General features: G+C 42.3%; 1 pseudogene; it reads right to left on the minus strand.

Moving 5' to 3' along the window:
* Positions 1–129: 129 nt before the first annotated feature.
* LOC118400464 (alpha-enolase-like) lies at positions 130–6,125 on the minus strand (annotated as a pseudogene).
* Between the last annotated feature and the right edge of the window lie 1,102 nt (positions 6,126–7,227).

Here is a 7,227-nt window from a genome sequence, read left to right on the forward strand (position 1 = left end):
CACATTTTAATAAAAAAATGATATAACAATGGCAGAATAGTCACACCGGTCACCCTTATAATACATACATGCTTGACAATCAAAAAAATGTACACATCTTGCAAAAAGGTAATGACCACGGGGAAATGGTTCAGTTCCAAACGAATTACTTTATTCAACTACCTTTATACTTTCCGTAAGCTTCTTCAGCATTTGCAAGTAATCATTGGAATGTTTGCTAAACTGTTATGTGCAAGTGTGCCTATATGCCAATGAGTATGTGCCCATTGCACTCAGTTAAGCCAGCGGGTTCCTGAAGTTCTTCCCAGCAAAGACAGCCTCGTCTCCCAATTCCTCTTCAGTTCTGAGAGGAAACAGAAAATACAGTTTAGCACCAAAGCAATATTCAAAACGGTTATGAAGTGTATAGCTTAGACTGCAGTTTATCTTCAGTGTCCATACTGTATGTGATTGCTACAACTAGAATAGACAGCAACATTTCACTTAATCAAGTTCTAGTACATGCAAATTATTTGGCAAATAAAGATGATTCCGTATAATGGTGAACTAAAATTATACATTTCCCCAATGGTTATGCCATGCAGGATTACATGGGTAAAAAACATGATCAACAAGAAAATAAATCCAGCAGAATAAAAATGACAAGCATCACAACATTACAGCCTAATCAAAGGTCATGAACCCTCACCTGAGAATCTGGTTGTACTTGGCCAGACGCTCAGAGCAGCAAGGAGCCCCAGTCTTAATCTGGACAAACAGACAGGGGCAACATTAATTACATAGCAATAATGTACAGTAACAAATATAATTTAAAATCAATCATAAGAATGATTCCTTTGGGCAGCCCCAAACCTGTCCAGTGCACAGGCCCACCACCAGATCAGCAATGAAGGTGTCCTCAGTCTCCCCAGAGCGATGGCTGACCATCACTCCCCAACTACTGGACTGGGCCATCTTGCACCTGGACAGGGGAAAGAGGACTCATGATGTGGTTAGAAGTTCACACCGTTGGAACATTGCATCGTGCAAGGCTCACAGACTTACAACTGGCAGGTTGTTTGCCTTGACTCACATTACATAACAGTTAATGCTCATCAATGTATAGTATAATTACAAACTCCTAAATCTCAGGTATTTTCTCAGGTCTGCCCCCCCCAAAAAAAAAAGGCAAGGAAAAAAACTGAGCTCCTCTTGAAGTCACTATGGAGTATAGATGTGTGTGAAACTTACGTGGCCAGAGACTCAGTCACAGAGCCGATCTGGTTGACGTTAAGCAGCAGGCAGTTGCAGGCCTTGGTCACTGTGAGGTCATCACCCACCACCTGGATCTCTGTGCTGCCAGTGAAGTTGGACCACGCCTCCCAGTCGTCCTGGTCAAAGGGGTCCTCAATGGACACACCTGTCACAGAGCAGTGATCACTGAGAGGAAAGTCATGGTCCTGTACATTAGAGTAGACTAAACCATAGAATAGGACATTGTGCGTCATTTCATTTGCCACCCATAATATTTAACTTTGCCCAACTCCATAGTGTAAACTGATTCACGGAATTTGTGATAAAATACAAAGCTGATCCAGCCAGAGTCAACATTAAATACTTTTGAAATACTCGTAAGGTAAACAAGGACAAGACACCTGGGTAATCCTTGCAGAAGCTCTTGTAGAAGTCAGCCAGCTCATCAGGAGTCATGTAACGCTCTGGGTCATCAGGAGACTTGAAGTTCAAGACATATTTACCATCCCTGTAGAACTCAGAGGCAGCCACACCCATGCCAATCACCACTTCTGTGTATCCTGCTTTGCTGATGACCTCTGATCAGCTCTAGAGCTGTGGAAATTTAAACGGGTGTTCATTTGTTAGAATAATGTGTTGTACATTGGCAACACCTTGTGACCATGTGGGTGCTACAAGTTAGTGGCTGAGGTGATGAGTTTCCCGTAGAAAAAGCTGCAGCCAAAAAAGTACCAAAATATACTTTGTACTGAAAATAAAAAATATATACTTTATGTGATCAAAATATTCTATGATCACATCTGATACCTTCCTTGTTCTCCAGGATGTTGGGAGCGAAGCCACCCTCATCTGCCACATTGGTGGCGTCCTGGCCGTACTTATTCTTTATGACGTTCTTCAGGTTGTGGTAGACCTCAGCCCCGATACACATGGCCTCCTTGAAGGTGCTGGCACCCACCGGTAGGATCATGAACTCCTGCATGGCCAGCTTGTAACCTGCGTGAGACCCACCATTGATCACGTTAAAGGCCTGGGAAATAGGAAAACCAAGATTCTTATTTGATTTCATTAAATTAAAATATATTTGAGATATGGGGAAAATTAACTACACGACAAGCTGTAAAACAAGGCATGTGTGAGCGTGTTTTGAGCAACAGTATTTTACTATTACAGTACTGACTTTCACAATTACTCACCGGCACAGGTAGGATGACCTCTGGGTTCCCAGCAAGATCAGCGATGTGACGGTACAAGGGGACACCTTTCTCTGCTTCGCCAGCCTTAGACACGGCCAGGGAAATACCCAGGATGGCGTTGGCACCAAACTTGACTGATGTGCAAAAAATAAGAATAAATGCAAGTGAAATTGATCAAAAATAACCTCATATGGGGCAAATATTGAGTTATTTAGCCGACAGAACTCATTCAGTGTGACTTACAATCAATGCATTTACCTAGCTAAAACATGTCCTCCACATTTTAATCTGAAACTTACACTTGTTCTCTGTGCCATCCATGTCAAGCATGATCTGATCAATTTTCTCCTGCTCAACCACAGACACATCCTGAGATGAATAAAAACAAGTTAAACACATAGCATTTAAACTGAGGAACAAGGGCTGCATTAACTACGAGTATGTGACAGAGTGGGCACCTAGAATGTTTCTTTACCAGGTAGGGAAACATCAACACGAGCAAAGACAACATTCCATGTCATTGTACATCAACTTTCAAGAACTATTATTTCTACTGTACCTGACCAACGATTGCAGGTGCAAGTGCAGAGTGAATGTGGTCCACGGCTTGTGAGACACCTGAAAGGACAATGAAACATTACAGACTAACAGCCTTGCCACTCTGCAGCCATCTGGCATTGCCATCAGCCAGAGGGATTGCTTCCGGTGAAATTAATGAAAGCTGCTCTACTGCATGCGTTGTGCTCACGTTGTGTAACATCCAATGGCAGCGTCCAACCGCAAGAACAGCAGAGATTCAATTCTCGATGGCTGACACGCACATTCATTCCATATTGTGAATTGAAATAATGTGCTCTGTAGCAGGTAGAACATCAGTGATGTTACGCTGATGGCAAAGCAACACATGCAGTGGAGCTGAAATGTAAGAAGCATTGACAATTGGGGGATTTAGAAAGTAGCAATCCAAGCTACAACCTAGTATGCTTTTTCAGACACTAAAACAAATGTACCTCAGTCAGAGTTTCAGTTTTTTAGATTGGTGAATCATGCAACCATTACTGTGACAAAGGATTAACTTCACGCACAAGGATGCATTCAGAGAAAACAGATTCCATTATAATCATATTATGGAGTTATAGTATATTAACCCCAGACACACACCTTTCCCAAGGTAGCATGACTTGTCATTGTCCCTGAGCTCCAGGGCTTCATAGATACCAGTGGAAGCGCCACTGGGTACAGCTGCTCTGAACAGACCTGGGAGACAAGAGTGACAGATATAAAATAGAGTTTGTCATAAAAAGTTGGACAATCAACTATAGCAGTGGTTCCCAAACTGAGGAACACAGGGTTAGGCCAATAGCAACATTTACCTTTGTCAGTGTAGAGGTCCACCTCCACAGTAGGGTTGCCACGAGAATCACAGATCTCCAAGGCATGAATCTTCAGGATGGATATGGTGCTCAACCTTGGAGGAGAAAAGTCCAAATATATTTAAGACTGCTAACCAGAACTTGTAGCGCATGATCAGTCCTATAAACATGATACTTCAATGTCTATTGTGCAACCTCTGGAGCCTTAAAATGTGAATCAGCATGTTTATTTCAGTGTATCAGTCATTTGAGGTATCAATGTTTTTCACATACCATGTAACCTTAAGTCAAGCCAATGAAGGCATGAACACCACCCCAAATGGCCTTGCTATATCAGAGGCCCTTTGTTGACTGCTGAATACAAATCTACTAGGTCCAGTAGAACCTACTGCTATTTCAGTCAGTGGTGGTTAAAAATGACTTTCACTGCATGAAGAGTCCTTTTCCTAAAAGTGTCCTTTCTGGTTGTGAGCTTAGTGTTGCTAGCTGTAGGTTATTAGCTACTGTCCATCTCATGAATTACATTGCACTGTACTAGACCGAAGCAGTGGTAAGGCATCTGTCAAGGCTAGAAGAACTACTGAATGTCAGACGACGTCTTGACAGGCAAAACCCAATATGTATAATTCTGAATGTTGTAGGTCCTCTATTCTTGCCATTGGATACATTTTTTCAAAAGATACCGACAGGGATTTCAAGTCATCCAATTGACATGAGATCCCCTATTAATCCTGTCAATAGAACATCCCTTTAACTTGGTGCAAATAGTCTCGTATGTGGGTTGAGAATGCAAACTAGTAATTTACTGTATCTTGTATCAAGTATATTGACTAAATGTTGGGTCTCCAAAGTGGTTAGCTAACTTTAGAATTCCAGTCAAACTTGAATTGAAATGTTGTAGTAACTTTCAAACTTTGCACAGATGACACAGGAGTGGCTAGACTAGCTAGCGGAAACGCAGGGGAACTTTGTTGAAAAGTATGTGGACACCTCTAAAAATAAGTGGATCCGGCTATTGCAACCACACCCATTTCTGATAGGTGTATAAATTAGACCACACAGCCATAGACAAACATTAGCTGTGGAATGGCCTTACTGAAGAGCTCAGTGACTTAACGTGACACCGTCATACGATGCCACCTTTCCAACAAGTCAGGTTGTAAAATTTCTTCCCTGGCCAACTGTAGGTGCTGTTATTGTGAAGTGGAAACTTATAGGAGCAACAACAGCTAAGACGCAAAGTGGTAGGCCACACAAGCTCAAGTGCTCAAGTGCATAGCGAGTGAAAATCTGTCCTGTTGCAACACTCACTACCAAGTTCCAAACTGCCTCTGGAAGCAACATCAGAACAAAAACAGTTCGGGAGCTTCATGAAATGGGTTTCCATGGCCAAGCAGCCGCACACAACGCTAAGATCACCATGCGCAATGCCAAGCATTGGCTGGAGTAGTGTAAAGCTCGCCGCCATTGGACTCTGGAGCAGTGGAAACGCTTTCCCTGGAGTGATGAATCACGCTTCACCAACTGGCAGTCCGACAGATAAATCTTGGTTTGTCGGGAGAACGGTACCTGCCCAAATGTATAGTACCAACTAAAGTTTGGTGGTGGAGGAATAATGGTCGGAGGCTGTTTCATGGTTCAGGCACCTCAGTTCTAGTGAAGGGAAATCTTAAAAAAGGTACAGCATCCAATTACTTTCTAGACGATTCGGTGCTTCCAACTTTGTGGAAACAGCTTTTTCAGCGTGACAATGCCCCAGTGCACAAAGCAAGGTCCATACAGAAATGCTTTGTTGAGATAGGTGTAAGAACTTGATTGGCCTCCCCAGAGCCCTGACCTCAACCCCCTCGAGATGAATTGGAACACCAACTGCTAGCCAGGCCTAATCGCCCAACATAAGTGCCTGTCCTCACTAATGCTCGTGACTGAGTGGAAGCAAATCCCACAATGTTCCAAAAGACCAACTCAATATTAATGCCCACAATTTTGGAATGAGATGTTCAACAAGCAGATGTCCACATACTTTTGGTTCTCTTTGGAAAGGTCAAAGAACAACTCAAAGCTCTGTCTTCAAAACCTGAAAACACACCTTGCGATTCAGTTGTGAAAAGCACCTGCAGATCAAGGCTTTAATTTTGTCATAACAATGGTAATTTTCTTACATAACATATACATGTGGTTAGTCACTTACCTTTGAATTAAACTAGAAGTCAAGGTGAGAGGAAGGGCAGTCTTTCCTGAGTGATGCCGGCAAGTTGTACGTTAAGTTCTGGGAGGTGGAGAAAAATACTTCCACTCTGTCTTTTTCTGTGTTTTGCTCTTATTCTTCTCTGGAATCATCAACCAGAGCTCTCCACCCCGCCCTCTATAGTTTAGGAGTAGGGCCTACATGTCATGGGTTTGTGCTTTGATGCACTGAGAGTAAACTCATAAATAAAATGAAACTAGTAAATAGATACTGTATCTGGGCTGACATAACATGTCATCTTCAGTACAGATAGTTATTTGGCCTATACCTCAGTATACTTTGAGCCTTTGCCTCCATTAAATTGAGCACAAAGTCAGATTGCCAGTATTCCAATTCTCCCACAGGACAACTACATCTGCTAATCTCCCTGTTCCCCCAAACCCTCTTACTCACTCCATCTTCTTGAAACCCACATCTCCCCCTTTCTTTTTTCTGTGTAACCTTTGTGCTTTTACTCTCATACCCTCAATCTTCCTCTCTCCATTCTAGAGAAAATCTTCTATTATAATATGAAATGTATAGGCAAACAATCTTTAAGAAATAGAAACAATATTGAAAGAAAATGGAGGAAAGAAAGCTACTATTCCCCACCCAACTCCAGAAGCCTAATGAGATTTGTTTTTCCTCCCCAATGTAATCCCATAAAATTAGTACTAGGCCCTCTATCAGTGGATGCTGTGGGAGGAGCTATAGGAGGATGGGCTCATTTTAATGGCTGGAATGGAATTAACGGAACGGAGTCCAACATGTGGTTTACACATGTTTGATGTGTTACCGTTCCATTAATTCCATTCCAGCCATTACAATAAGCCTGTCCTCCTATATCTCCTCCCACCAGCCTCCTGTGATCTATATGTGTAACCCCTGGTGGTATGCAGGCCTACTGTATGTTGCTCAATATATCGTTAACTCTGGTTGCTGTGTGAGTGTATACTGTACGTGTGTGTACGTGTACATTTTTCACGCAGGCTCCCTGCCTGTGGCCCAATATCTTACAGCTGGCAGGCACAGCATTCTGTTTACTCTATACTGTAATCTGTGACTTTTTTTTATTTATTTATTTTTATTTCACCTTTATTTAACCAGGTAGGTTGAGAACAAGTTCTCATTTACAATTGCGACCTGGCCAAGATAAAGCAAAGCAGTTTGACAGATACAACGACACAGAGTTACACAT

This window comes from Oncorhynchus keta, chromosome 21 (assembly GCF_023373465.1).
Source record: "Oncorhynchus keta strain PuntledgeMale-10-30-2019 chromosome 21, Oket_V2, whole genome shotgun sequence".
Classification (NCBI taxonomy): Eukaryota; Metazoa; Chordata; class Actinopteri; order Salmoniformes; family Salmonidae; genus Oncorhynchus; species Oncorhynchus keta.